This window comes from Neofelis nebulosa, chromosome 12 (genome assembly GCF_028018385.1).
Source record: "Neofelis nebulosa isolate mNeoNeb1 chromosome 12, mNeoNeb1.pri, whole genome shotgun sequence".
NCBI classification, from domain to species: domain Eukaryota; kingdom Metazoa; phylum Chordata; class Mammalia; order Carnivora; family Felidae; genus Neofelis; species Neofelis nebulosa.
This window is the reverse complement of record NC_080793.1, coordinates 9941286-9955843: the sequence shown is the minus strand read 5'-3', so window position 1 is coordinate 9955843 and position 14558 is coordinate 9941286.

The following is a 14558-nucleotide window of genomic DNA, read 5'->3' as shown; positions in this document are numbered from 1 at the left end:
TTTTTCAACATTTTTTATTTATTTTTGGGACAGAGAGAGACAGAGCATGAACGGGGGAGGGGCAGAGAGAGAGGGAGACACAGAATCGGAAACAGGCTCCAGGCTCCGAGCCATCGGCCCAGAGCCCGACGCGGGGCTCGAACTCACGGACCGCGAGATCGTGACCTGGCTGAAGTCGGACGCTCAACCGACTGCGCCACCCAGGCGCCCCAAGTTTTGTCTAATTTTTAAAAATTGATGTGTAGTTGACATACAATATTACATCAGTTTCAGGTGTACCACATAGTGATTCAACATTTATACACATTACAAAATGCTCACCACAATAAGCATCGTCACCATCTGTTACCATGCAGAGTTATTATGCTATTATTAGCTATATTCCTTATGTTTTACTTTGCATCCTCACGACTTATTTATTTTATAACTGGAAGTTTGTGCCTCTTAATCCCCTTCGCCTGTTTTGCCCATGTGCGCACCCCCTTCCGCTCTGGCAAACACTAGTTTTTTTTCTCCGTATTTATGAATCCATTTCCGTTTGTTTGTTTGTTAGATTCCACATACAAGTGAAATCATTTGGTATCTTTCAGTAAGCTTTTATAATTCCCACTTACTTGTACCAGCTTCCTCCAAATTAAAACTCCAGATTTCTTTTTGCCTGTACTTTCTCCATCTGAACCGTGTCCAGGGGGCTGGGCTTTTGCAACGGAGGGTCCCATTCAGATGAGGTGCCACCCTCTGAGAAGCAAAGTCCTCTCTCTCGGGGACTGTGAAATCAGCCATCCCTCTCCTCCTTTTTCCCCCACTCAGTTCTTCCCTCCTTCTCTTTCTCCCTCTCCCGTCTTTCCTTCCAGCCTGCCTGCTCTCCTTCTTTCCTTCTTCCTCCTCCGGTCCTTTTTTTTTTTTTTTTCAAGTCTATTTCTTTATTTTGAGAGAGAGAGAGAGAGGGAGAGAGAGAATCCCAAGCAAGGTCCACGCTGTCAGGGCTGAGCCCGAAGTGGGGCTCACACCCAGGAACCATGAGATCATGACCTGAGCCGAAGTCAGACACTCAACTGACAGAGCCACCCAGGTGCCCCTTTTTTAAATTAATACACGTAATTTTTAGAGAAGTTTTTATAGCAAAATTGAGCAGAAACTATATAGAGTCCCCGTAATATAGCCCCTCTCCTCAACACATGCACAGCCTCCCCCACTATCAACACCTTGCACCATATTGGTTCTTTTGTTGCAATGGATGAAACTACATTGGCATATCATTATCACCCAGAGTCCATAGTTTACAATAGGGTACACTCTTGGTGTTGTTCCTTCTATGGATTGGGACAAATGTGTAGTGACATGTATTCACCATTGTAGTATGGTACAGAATAGTGTCACTGCCCTAAAAATCCTCTGCGCTCTGCCTGTTTATCCCTCTCCCTTCCGTAATCCCTGGCAATCACAGATGCTTTACCGCCTCGTGGTTGTGCAGGATGCCATCGGGTTGGAATCATACAGAATATCTCCTTTTCAGATTGGCTCCTTTCTTTCACTCAGTGACATGCACTAAGATCCCTTCATGCCTCTTCATGGCCTGACACCACATTTCTTTTTAGCACTGAATAACCTTCCATTGTCTGGAGGAACCACCCGTATTTTGTTTGGACCACCAAATAAAATGGGTTTATTTACCCACTCACCTAGCGGAGGACATCTTGGGCGCTTCCAAGTTTTGGCGACTATGAATAAAGCTCCTGTAAACATTTACGTGCAGGGTTTGGTGTCGATGGACGTTTTCAACTCCTTTGGTAAAGTACCGAGGGATGTGATTGCTGGGCCATACAGAAGCATGTGTTTGGTTTCATGAGAAACTGTCAGATCATCTTCCAAAATGGCTATATATTTTGCATCCCTGCCAACCGTGAACGAGAGTTCCTGTTGTCCCATATTCTCACCAGCATTTGGTGTTGTCAGTGTTCTGGATTTGGGCTGTTCTAACACAGGAGATAACCCCCCACACTGAGAATGTGTGTGGGCATTTATTCCAGGCGCTGCAGAATGTGGGGGGCGGGGGGATCTCATTGTTTTAGTTTGCAATTCCCTAATGACCTATGACGTTAAACATCTTTTCCTCGGCTTTTTTGCTATCCATAGATCTTCTCTGGTGGGGTGCCTGTTAGGTCCTTTGCTCATTTTTAAGTCACGTTGTTCGTTTCCTCATTGTTGAATTATAAGAGTTCTTTTTGTTTAAACAAAGATTTTATTTTTAAGCAGTCTCTACACCCCATGTGGGGTTCAAACTCACAACCCTGAGATCAAGAGTCTCACGCTCCACCAACTGTGCCAGCCAGGCACCCCAAGAGTTTTCTGTATATTTTGGAGAGTAGTCTTTTATCAGATGTGTCTTTTGCAACTATTTTCTCCCAGTCTGTGGCTTGTCTTTTCATTCTCTTGACAGTGTGTTTCGCAGAGCAAAAGTTTTTAAATTTTTTTTAAGTTTTATTTATTTTTGAGGTGGGGGGGGAGGGTATGAGCAGGTGAGGGGCAGAGAGAGAGGGAGACACCGAATCTGAAGCAGGCTCCAGGCTCTGAGCTGTCAGCATAGAGCCCGATGTGGGGCTCGAACTCGTGAACCGTAAGATCATGACATGGGCATTAAGTTGGACACTTAACCGACTGAGCCACCCAGGCGCCCCAAAAGTGTTTAAATTTAATGAGGTTCAGTGTATCAATGATTTGGTGCCGTATCTAAAAAACCGCGGAGGTTTCTGCTCATGGGTTTCGGCTGTGGTAAGTTGTGATTCTCTGTATTTGCCTGTCTCCAAGTTTGGAGATGGCTGTACCCAGCCAGGCGGTGGCAGTGGGGTGAATGGGAGGAGCTTGACCTTTGGAGTCCCACACCATAATCTGGGCATCTGTAAAGTGGAGATGGTCCCCCGTAGGTCCCCAGGTGAGGACTAGATGGGATCTTCCGGATGCACTGCTGAGCCAAGGTCTTGCATTTTTCATTGATTTATTTTAATTTTTTCATGGTTATTTTTTTTTTTTTTTTTTTTTTATTTATTTATTTTTTTTAATTTATTTATTTATTTTTGGGACAGAGAGAGACAGAGCATGAACAGGGGAGGGGCAGAGAGAGAGGGAGACACAGACTCGGAAACAGGCTCCAGGCTCCGAGCCGTCAGCCCAGAGCCCGACGCGGGGCTCGAACTCACGGACCGCGAGATCGTGACCTGGCTGAAGTCGGACGCTTAACCGACTGCGCCACCCAGGCGCCCCCATGGTTATTTATTTTTGAGAGACGGACAGTCACACAGAGCTTGAGTGGGGGAGGAGCAGAGAGACAGAGAGAGATTCTGAAGCAGACCCCAGGCTCCAGAGCTGTGAGCTGTCAGCACAGAGCCCAACGCGGGGCACGAACTCACACGCAGTGAGATCATAACTTGAGTCGAAGTCAGATGCCCAAACAACTGAGTCACCCAGGCGTCCCGCGGTAGCTGCTCATTAATCAGCACTCCTGATTCAGAGCAGCCGGGGCACCCACTCCAGGTGCCTCCTTTGGGGACACATTTGTAACCACAGGAGCAGGCTTTGCTCCCATGTCTCGTCCAGATGGACAGACGGGCTGACTGCTGTTCAGGGTCCTTGGGCTGCCTCGTTCAGCCCCCACTGAATCCCCAGTGCCCTCGCAGGCTTCTCCTCACCCCAGCTCGGCCTGCCTGACCCACTGGCACCTGCTCAACTCGAAACAGTTGCTGAATTTGCACATCATAACAAAATTAGGGTTTTGAAGCATTCGGCGATGAATATAGGATCAAATAAGGACTCCTAGGATATTCTCTCCCTGCCCCTGGTGGGTCGTGAAAGCAGAATGGAGCTCTGATCCTCAACAGCACCTGGCATCTCGCCCCTGTAAGGAGCGAGCCTCTTGAGCTCCCTATGAAGCCCGTGAGTGTGTGATGCCGTGTGCCTGTCCCTGCGTGTCCTGTGACTTGCGTGTTTCTGAGTGGGCAGTGTGGGCATGTCCCTATCCTAGGAGCAGGAAGGACCTTTGGGATGTATCTGCTTCCTCGGTGATATTTGTGGAGCACCTACTGTGTGCCGGGCATTTCTTCCAGCCCTGCAGGTGCAGGAGACACCAAAATAAACCCCGCCCCCCTGCCCAGGTGTGGCTAACATTCTAACGGATCAGATGGAAACTCTGAGGCCCGTGTCATGGGTTGAATTATCCAAATATCCAAAGATAGGGTGGAGTCCTAATCCCCAGAAACTGTCGCTGTGACCTTTTTAGGAGATAAGGTCTTTGCTCGTGCAATCGAGTTAAGATGAGGTGATACTGGATTAGGGTTCAATATTAGGGTTCAATTAAGTTCAATATGATTTGTGTCCTTACCTTTATAAGAAAACACACACACACACACACACACACACACACACGGAAATCCACATGAAGACGGAGGCAGAGACTGGAGTGATGTTTCTACTCCCCCAGGGACACCAAGGATTTCCAGCGACCAACAGAAGCTGCAAAAAGGCATGGAACAGATTCTCCCTCAGAGCCTCCAGGTGAAACCAAACGCCTGGATTTTAGAGTTCTAGGCTCCAGAGCTGGGAGAGAACAAATTTCTGTTGTGTTGAGCCTGCAAGATGGCCGTGCCTCCCGGCAGCCCCGGGAAACCGATACGGCCCAAGACCCATAGTGAGGAAGCGTCATGGCCACAGCTGACCCTCAGCAGAGTCTACGGATCCCAGTGTACTCAGAGCCCTTGAACAAAATGGGAAGGGCGTGGGTATGGGTGAAATGCCAGTGTGCCCCCGGTCAGGCCAGTCCACCTCTCCTGGCCTCGGTTTCCTCATGTGTGAAGTGGGCTAATCGTAGCACCTTCCTCCAGGGGGGCGCTCTGGGTCTCCAGAGAAAAGGTGCAAGCCTGATACTTGGAGTATGCTTAGGAAATATGGGAGCTTTGCCATGCACATACTCCCTGCAACCCTGGGTTGCAAGAACCATCCCTTATCTTGACTTTTCTAAACTAAATGGGGTCTGGGCCTGGTGCCTGGACATCGACTCCCCATCATTCAGGGGCTCCCACCTGCCTCCCCAGAGTCCCAGGTGGGCATTGTATTGTAGACACAGGACATCCTGGCTGTCTGGCCAGGGGATGCCATGACTCTCCTGCTATGTGGCCTGGTGCCTCCTCAAGCCTGCACCTGTGTCATCTGATCATCCCATTACACACCAGGGGCCCTGGACGTGCCTCCCCTTGGAGCCACCGTGCCCCTGACTACGGAGCCTGCTGCGGGGGCCCTATGAGCACCTCTGAAGGCTATGACTCAGGGTCCCATCATCCCAGGGACCCTCGGGACAGCCCGGGAGCACTTCCTGGCTCCAGAGCTCTCCTCTCCCTCTGGCTCCACTCAGCCTTAAGCTGAGCCCCAAACCCTTTTCCCTCCCCTTGGGGAGGTCCTAGCTTCATTCTTTGTTTGGCCTGATCCCCCAGCACAGACCTGGGGAGGGGGTGGGTGTTCAGGGTAGTTCCAGAAATACCAAGAAAGTGTTAACTCCCCCGGGAGGTGAGACCAGGCCCCTATACTAAGAACGTAAACTTCTGGCTGCCATGGAACCATTCACTTTTGCAGGTCACTGACTTGGGCACATTTTGCAGCAGGTGCCTGACCACCATCCCCACCACCACCGCGGTCACCACAACATTCGACAACATCGTCACCACCGCCACCACTATAGTCACCTCCTCCTCTGCCTCCACCATCAACACCGTCAATCATTAGTGTTCTTTTTTTTTTTTTCCGGGCCCTTGTCCGTGATCTGTCTCTGGCTTCCCCATCGCCATGTAACGCTTCAGTGCCCACGTGAACCTCCATTCGCTCCCCAGTCTTTAACTGTCCCAACTCCAGATACTGTCTGTCTCTGGGCCACTGCACCCACCCTGGGCCCCCCACCCCCCGCCCCCACCTCCCAGTGTGCGTATACTCAGCAAGGCGTATATGCATCCGTATTTCTACTAATAGTCCGTTCCAGGCAGTCTAGGCTTTTTCTATCATGCTTCTCAAATTTTTTCCAGCTGTCATCCCCTGTTCAATTCCGAGGCCACTTCCACATTTCCCAGGTATTTGTATGGTAGCAGGACCCCACTTCCGGGCCCCAGAATCGACATGAGTTTCCCACTGCTGCTGTAACAAATCCTGCTGCCACAACCCACTCTCCCATTTCCATCCTCCTGGCCGGTCCCTGAGCCTGGATGCGTCCGGCTGGCTGCCTTCTCTGCGCCTGATGCCTGCCACCGGGTGCCTTTGCAGAAAGTCACACGGCTGCACTGCCCGGAGTGACTCCAAGCCTCGTCTCCACCCCCAGCCACATCTGGGTGGGCTGACCTCTGGTCTTTCCAGCCAACCTGCTCTGAAGAGAACTGACCTGAGGCCCCCTGGGGAAACTGAGGCCAGGCAGCCATGACTCGAGACTTCTGGCCAGGGTAGGATGGAAGCGAAGTCTGCTTGGGCCTAGCGGGGCGGGACCAGGCCGAGACCCTTGCAGGTGACCGCGGCCGGTGGACCCAGAGTAGGTGGAGTCTGAGACGCCAAGTTTCCCCAAGGGCACCAGAGAGCAGGCCAGAGGATCCAGCAGAATGGGCCGGGCTGGGGCCCCACAGCCCTGGCCCAGGGAAGCAGGCAGGGCCAGGCCCATCTGAGGCTGGGTCCTAGGCCTCAGGCCCTGGCAGGATGCAGGGGACCAGAGGAGCCAGAGGGCGGGGCTGTCAGGGTCCTTGTGCCCAAGGGACATGCGTGTCAGTGCACGTGTCTGTGAATGTGGGAGGGCGTGGGTAGGACAGTATGTGTGTGGTGAGCTTTGTGATGGCAGATAAACTAGGCACCCCCACCTCATTGTGCTAGGGGGGTCCCCAGGAAACCTCAGCTGGCTGCCCTTGATGGGGGTGAGGCCAGACGTCTGGACCTCAGATCTCACCTGGCTCCTTTGCTTCTTAGCTGTGTGACCGCAGACCCCCTGGGCCTCTCTGAGCCTCACTTTCCTCATCTGTGAAATGGGAGTAATGATGTCACCCTCGCAGGTGTATTGGATTACATGAGACGATGAGCAGGACAAAGCCTGGCATTTAGGTGCAGGGACCCCATGTTGGTTCAGCAATTTCCTGCTGAGAACCGGCTGCACCAGGCACTGGGCATGGAGCAGCCTGGCCCCTCTCGGTGGCCCCCCATTGTCCCCCAGGAGCCCCTGGAAAACCCCTTTGCAGGCGGCTGTTCTGCCCTGCCTGGCTTGTCCGCATCTCCGTGGCGGTCCGGTGGGCTCATCCCTTTGTCTCACTCCCTCTTTTCAGTTCTCTGCGTAGACTTCCTGTCTCACGGCTGCTTCTGCACCCTCACTGGCCCCAGAGGAAAAAAGCAGGGTGCCGCCTGACCTGTCTCCCCGCATTTATCAAAAATTCACCTTCTAGCCTCTGATCTTTACAGAAATATGGATTCAACTTTCCCTCTGAATGGTGGATCAAGAAAAAAACCAGTGTGTCCGATGCAAATGTTTCTCTGGGCAGGTGTCATTTCCTCTGGAGACTGTGGCTGGGCGGGTTATCGGAAGGGACATTTGCTGCCAGGTCACTTCCAGATTGAACTCATGTCCTAACAGAAAGGGGAGGGAGTGGGGTGGCTGGACATGAAGGGGCTGTGGGAGAAGTGGGCCCTAGGATTGGGGAAACTGAGGCCCAGAGAGGACAAGGTCATGGGCTGGTAAGTAGCACGTCAAGGACTTGAACCCAGTGCAGGGCAAAACTCTTAAACGAGGCCATCCCACACACCCGAGCCCAGGACACGTCAATAATCATGGTGCTCCCAGCAGTTACACATTCCTGGGGCTCCCCGGGCGCTGGCCCTGAGCTCATCCCGTGGGAGAGTGCTTAAATTCTATAGAACCCCAGGGATTGGGAATTCTATTGCCATTTTAAGGATCAGGACACCGAGGCTTGGAGTGGCTACGAGGCCTATCTACCCTGCCCACACCAGGCTTGTGGGGGTGAGAGAGCAGAGCCCCGGAGCCACATCGAGTGGTGAATGAACCTTGTTCCCCAGTGACCCCCTACCTCATGGGGCCTTCCTCCTCGCCCAGGTAGGAGGGTGCCGGGCCAGGCTCTGAGTCTGGCAGGGGAAGCTGGCGGTGGGGGTTCTCTGGGATCCGGCCTGGGAAGGGGACTCTGGGTCTGACTCTGTCCGGCAGGTGGCTCCCTGCATGGTCTCCTGCAGTCCCCAGCCCTCTCCGTGGCTACTGGGGGCTGAGCTGGAAGATCACGTTCCCCGTGGGGCTTAAGGAGGCACTGAGGGTGCACGCGGGGGTGTGGCACAGTCAGGGGCCCTCGAGCAGTCATGCAGCGGCCCAGAGCAGGTGAGGATAGGGCTGGGAATCTCCTGACAATTCTGATTCCTTTGGCCCCGGGGGAAGCCTGGACCCTGGCATGTATAAAACTTCCCTGGTGATTCTCACTCTCAGCCCAGGGGAGAGCCAGGGGCATAGGGGTTGTGTCTGGGGGGCCTGGGGCATGTCACGGGGGGGTGGGGGGGTGACAGCCTGACTAGGGTCTGGATGGGAACCCAGGGAGACGGGATCCTGGGTCTGGGGGATCCAAAAGCAGTGCTCTCTGCCTCCTGCCCAGGTTGGGGTAGCTTCTGGGACTGGGGGGCAGATGGAGGCTTGGTGGGGGTGAAGGTGAAACAGAGAGGCAAGGTGACCTCTCAGTCTGGAAGTCCTTGGAATGGGACAGAGAAGTGGCAGCAGGTGTGGCCTGTGTGGCCAACTGCCTTGGGCAAGGAGGGGTGGCCCGGGCTTTCTGGTGGTGTAAAGGACCCGCAACTGAGCTGAGGCTTGAACCAGATCCAAGGGGGATGCAGGCCGTCAGCTGCCCGCCTCCCCGCTACGTCCCTCCCGACCACCTCGGCCAGAACCGGCCAGAGTCACTTTCCGGGTCTGTTTGCGTGGGGGGGGGGGGGGGGGGGGGGGGGGAGGGGAGTGCACATCTGCCCTGTGAAGCAGGATGGATACTTCGGTCCAGAGCACATCCTGCAGCTGATTCCGCCTCAGTCTTGCATGCTGCAGACAGACAGGGTGTGCAGGCCCACCACGTCAAGGGTACGGAACGTTGGAGAGAAGCTGAACTCTGGGCTGGAGGAGAGGCTGGGCCTTGGTCGGCGGGAGTTTTCACCCAGAGCCCACAGACTTTCTCGACTTCAGATTTACAAATTGAAAATCATTAATAATTCTAACCAGGCGGTGATAAATCTGAGATCTCTCTCGATGAACCCAGACAGCATTTCATAAATCAAAAAGATTACTTAGGAATTTTTTAAAATCTGACGTCAAAATGTCATGGTTACTAATGGTTTCGGTAGATCTCATGTGGTGATATATCATTTATCTACGCTACATCTCAGATGTGACACAGGGGGCAGAAATGGGATGTCTTTTAATATCGTGAATACATTTTGGCCCATAATAAAGGTATTAACAACTTCTCGGTGCGATTTCGTCCAGAGCCGGGGTCTGATTTAATGCCATGGTGACTGTGGCCCCGCCCTCTCGCTCCCCAAACTTCTCCCGAGGCCTGGAGAGGTCCTGGGAAATTTTCAGGGCTGAGAGAGGGAGCAGTCCCCGGCCCGGGGGCGGGGGGGACAGGCTGGGTCACTCAAATCCAGCTTCTGCCCACGGAGGGGGGATCCCAAGGCGCTCCCACCCTACTCTAAAAGGGTTAAGAATCATCTAAGTATAAGCAGCAGTAATCATAACTCCTATTAATTGACCACTTATGCACCGACTCACACAAAATGCCTGACATGCATTAACTCACAGACTCCTCACTGCGCAGCCCCCCACCCTGGATTCACCCCCTTTCTCTACAGGCCCCGAGTCCAACATGCCACCTACCACTCTGTGTCTGCCCATCCCACCCCCCCCCCATCACCCCCACCCCAGCTAGCTCCTCCAGCCACATGGGACTCCCTTCTGCCCCTTGAATACCTGCTGGGGCACACTCCTGCCTCAGGGCCTTTGCACCTGCCTTTCCCTCTTTTTGGAACAGTCTTTCTCAGGTATCTGCATGGCCCCTTTCTCCTTCACATCTTTGCTGGAATCTGACCTCTTTGCTGAGGCCCAGTCTGACACCTTGTTTAATCCCGAGACTTGTCCCCCACCTCTCTTATCCCGATGTCCTTTCCCTTTTGTTCCCACAGAACTTCTCTAGGGCTGTCTGCAGTTTGCTCACCTGTTACGTTTACGTGCCATGTTCCCTGCCAGAATGTTAGCTCGGGGAAGGCTGGATTTGTTCCGTTCACCGATGTGCCGGAAGCCCCCAAGCTGGCCAGTGGTGGTAGGCGTTTAGTAAAGGTACAGTTGAAATCCCATTTCACAGAGAGAAAACCAAAGCTCAGAGAGGGACAGTCATCAGCCCGAGGCCACACAGCCAGTGAGAAGAGGAGCAAGGCTCACCCTGGAGGTTTGTGTTCCTAAAATGTGGTCACCACATCATGGGGCGTCCAACCCTAGAGGGCTCCTGTTCGCTCGGTGACTGCTGACGGAGGAGGCACAGACTAGACCCTTCTGTGCCGGATCCTGTTCCCTCAGCCCTGGGGTCAGAGAGGCGGCCTCGCTCTCCAGGGTTGTGACTCCGGGACAGCCGTGCCCTGTGCCATCCCAGATGCAGAGCGGTGCCCGCTGCCCGTGCTTCCTGGGGCGGCCCCGCGCGGGCTGTGTGGTGGCCCCATGAGCCCCCAAACGCAGTTTGTATCCGGGGTCTGCCACCCTCTGGCTGTGTGGCCTTGGGTGGGGATTCTACCTTTCCCGTCCATTTCCTCACCTCACCTTCTCTACCTGTCAGGATTGGGGGTTCCAGGCAATGAGCACCCCACAGATAGTACGCCGGGGAGTCTCTGAGGAAGTGAAAGGACTTGGGTTTGTCTGACCCTCAGGCCCACTGCCTCACCCAGGTGCCGGGCCTGCTCTGTGGGCCCCCTGCTCCCGGAGCCCGCAGCCTTCCCAGGATCCCCTGGTTCCTCCTCTCCCTCCCCACCCCTCCCTTCCCCTCTGCCTCCCGCCAGGTGCCTGCAAAGCCTCTCAGTATTTCTGGATGCCCTTGGAGGTCCTGCCTGTGCTGAGGATCCCCGTGTACCCACGGCTGTCCCGGCTTGAGTACCCAGCCCAGTCCCCCCAAGACACTGACGCGCCTGCCCGTGTTGCGTCCCGGCCAGCCTGCCTTCGCTTTGTGGGAGGGGCATTTCTTCACCTGCCCAACGTCTGGAGGTGGGGATGGGGGGAGGAAGATCCTTGGCCTTGAAACAAACCTGTGCTGCCAGGGACCTATGGTGTGACCTTGAGCAGACCACTTTGCTTCCCTGGGCCTCAGTCTCCCCTTCAGTGAAATGGGGATAGTGGGCTTCCTTCGAGGCCCTGCACGGTCTGATCCTGCCACCTCTCCAGCCCCTTCCCCTGCCTGTGACCACTCACCCTGGCTGTGTGGACCTCCTTACTGCTCAGGAAGCAGCCTGGACTCCTCCTTGGGGCCTTGCTCCCTCTCCATCTCTCCTCCCTGAATGCTGGCTCCGTAATCCTTCTGCTATAATGTCACTTCCTCGAGGCGCCTTCCCTGCCTGCCCTACAGAGCCACCCTGACCCTCTGTCCTCCTTCCTCCGCCTTTTCCATCCCTTTCGTTTTACGGATGTTTATTTGCTTCCAGTCTGGCCCCCACCAGCTTGTAGGCGCCAGGAGGGCGGCAGCCCTGAGGGGACCATCGGGGCCCGGCACACAGTAGGTGCTCAGCACACAGTCGGTCAGGCCACGGATCTTCATTCTCAACTTTGCTTTCTCTCACCCCTCATCCAAGCCGCCGGGAAATGGAAATATATCACAATAAGCAGCTTCTCGTCATCCCTTCCACCTGCACTGAGCCACCTGGTCTCTCACCTGGATTATTGCCAAAGCTCCCTGAACCCATCTCCCTGCGTCCCCCTTCACTCTCCCCTACTCAGCAGCCAGAAAATCCCCTTCAAAGCCTGAGCCAGCTCCTGCCCCCTCTGCTCACACCCTCCGATGCCCCCTCCCCACCCCTGGTCGCTGGGGGTCAAAGCCACAGCCCTTTATTTAGGGCCATCCCTCTCCGACAGGCTCCGCCCCTCCAGCCACATTAGCCTCCTTGCCTTCCTTGCTGTCCCCTCTGCCCAGGACCCCCTCCCCTAGGTGGCAAGAGGCAAGGCTCATTCCTTCCCTCCTTGAGGTCTCTCTCACGCCCCCTGTGGGACCCACCTGGACTCCCTAGGGAACCCTGCACCGCCCCCCCTTCCCCCCAAACCGCAACTCCCTCCCCTACTTTCCACCCTATCACCATCTGGCATGCCAGGCACCTTTTATTTGTTCTCTTGAATGTCTGTCTCCCCCGCTAGAATCTTGGCTTTGCTCGCTGCTGTACCCTCAGTGCCTGGAAACGTGCCTGGGACATAGCAGGAGCTCAATAAATATTTGTTTAATGAATGAAATTACAGGGTGAATAAATGAATGAGGGAACAATTCTGCAAAAGCAGGGAGGCAGGGTCTTCTGGGTTCGGGGCAGGTGAGTTTGGAACCCTTGTTAGTTTAGCTTCTGTTCTCGCTTCAAGCCCCTCACCTGGCCTGGCTCCCACTCAAGTCCTCGACAGGCGAGCAAAGAGCAGGGACACTTGAAATCAGTTCTGGTGCCGCCACTTTTTTAGGACAGCTGTCCAACCCTTGCGAGCCCCAATTTCTTTGTCTGTAAAATGGGGCCAATGATACCGTCACTGATGTTTATTGGACATTCTCTGTAAGCCAGGCTCCGTGCCCCAGCTTCCCAGGTTTGCTGAAAGAACAATGGGAGGTCTGGGCAGAAGCTCGATGAAGACCACTGAATGGGAATCGGGATGCTGAAAGACCCACTGGAGGGTCCCGCCCTGCCCCCGGCCCTTGAGCCTTGCAGGTAAGGGGGGGTGGGTGGGGGGAATCCACCTGCCACCTGCCTCTGGGGGAGCCTGGAGAAGTTCTGAGCCTTTATCTTCTTATCCTTCCTTATCTTCATGCTGCTGCCTCTGGGCCCTGCGTGTGGAAGGGCGAGTCTGTGCCAGGTGGCAGAGGGACCTCCCCGCTCCACGTCCCCATCCCCCCTCCCGGCTCCTCAGCCCCCTTCGGTCCCAGCTCTGGCCTCAGCAGCAGATGAGCCTGTCACATTCAGCACTTTCATTTCACACAATTGCTTCTGCCTCCTGGAAGAGCTTCTCCTCGCAAATCAAATCCACCCCAGGTGGGGAGAGTGAAAATCAATGCCTGGTGGAAAGTTCCCCACGGAAAACTAATTGGTTCTCCTGGAAGGTTCTTTAACCACAACAGGCTCTGGCGTCCGCCCGGGCTCGGTCTGTTTGCCCGGGGCTCCAGGCTGGCTGACGGAGGGCACAGAGGGACACGGTGGCATTTCCCGGGGCTGCTCACAGAGGGCCCAGCGGGGACCGACGCCTGCCGGGGCTCCGCCAGGCTGGGGCACAGAGCGGTCGGAGGGGGAGGCTTGGAGCCACGGACCTGATTTCAATCCAGCTCCAACGCTTCCTGGTCGCTGCCCCTGGGCAGGTCACTTTTCTTTTCTGAGCCTCAGTTTCCCCTTCTGGCAAGCAGGGTATCAACAGTGCTCATCCTGCAGGATCTTTGTGGGATTATAGATAATGTGGGAACAGCATCTGGTAGGTGTTAGATTCTCAATTAACAAAGCTGAGTGCACTGAACGGAGCTTTACTCTATCAGAGCAGAGGGCAGAGTCCTCTGGCTGCCTCTACTAATAATGATTATTATGGCAGTGCTATTTTATTGAGTGCTTACTACGTGCCAGGGGCTTACTCTCTGCTCTATGGTTAATCCTCTCAGCAGCCTACAACACGGCTATTATTAATACGCCCATTGTACAGATGAGGAAACCGAGGCTCATAGCTGGCAATTGCCAACCCCAGAGGGGTCTGAGGGCCAGTCTGGGGCTCTTCCCACTGGCCTACACCTCCCTGGGCACAAACCTTCCCAAAGGATCCTGAACGGACTCCCGTCACGGCCGCTGGGTCCCGCCTGGCGACTCTAACCCTCCCTGAAGTGACATCTATATAAATATTGTTAATGGCCAGAACATAATGTTAAGTCAGGTTTTACTGGACTCCCTCATCCAGCCTTCGGATTTATGGCGATAGGATTTGAGGTAAATGTTTATTGGCCCAAGTGAGAGCTGGGCATTCCTCTCCCCCGACTGCCTGCTCCCCGGGGCTGCCCGAGGGCCCTCGGTCCACCTGTCGGGAGCACGCTGGGATAAATCTCACCGAATGAAATATTTATTAATTTTGCTAACCAGTGTTGATCTCATAAATTACACCGACTTTTTCATGAAACGGTTATTAACATCCGAGGCGCTGTGTTAATGGCTTATTGACCAAATATGGGATAATTAGGCCCGGGGAGCTCGGCCTAGCTGATCTTCCAGAGGCCAATTTGGCCAGGATTACGCCAATGACCTATTTTATATCACGGCCGGGG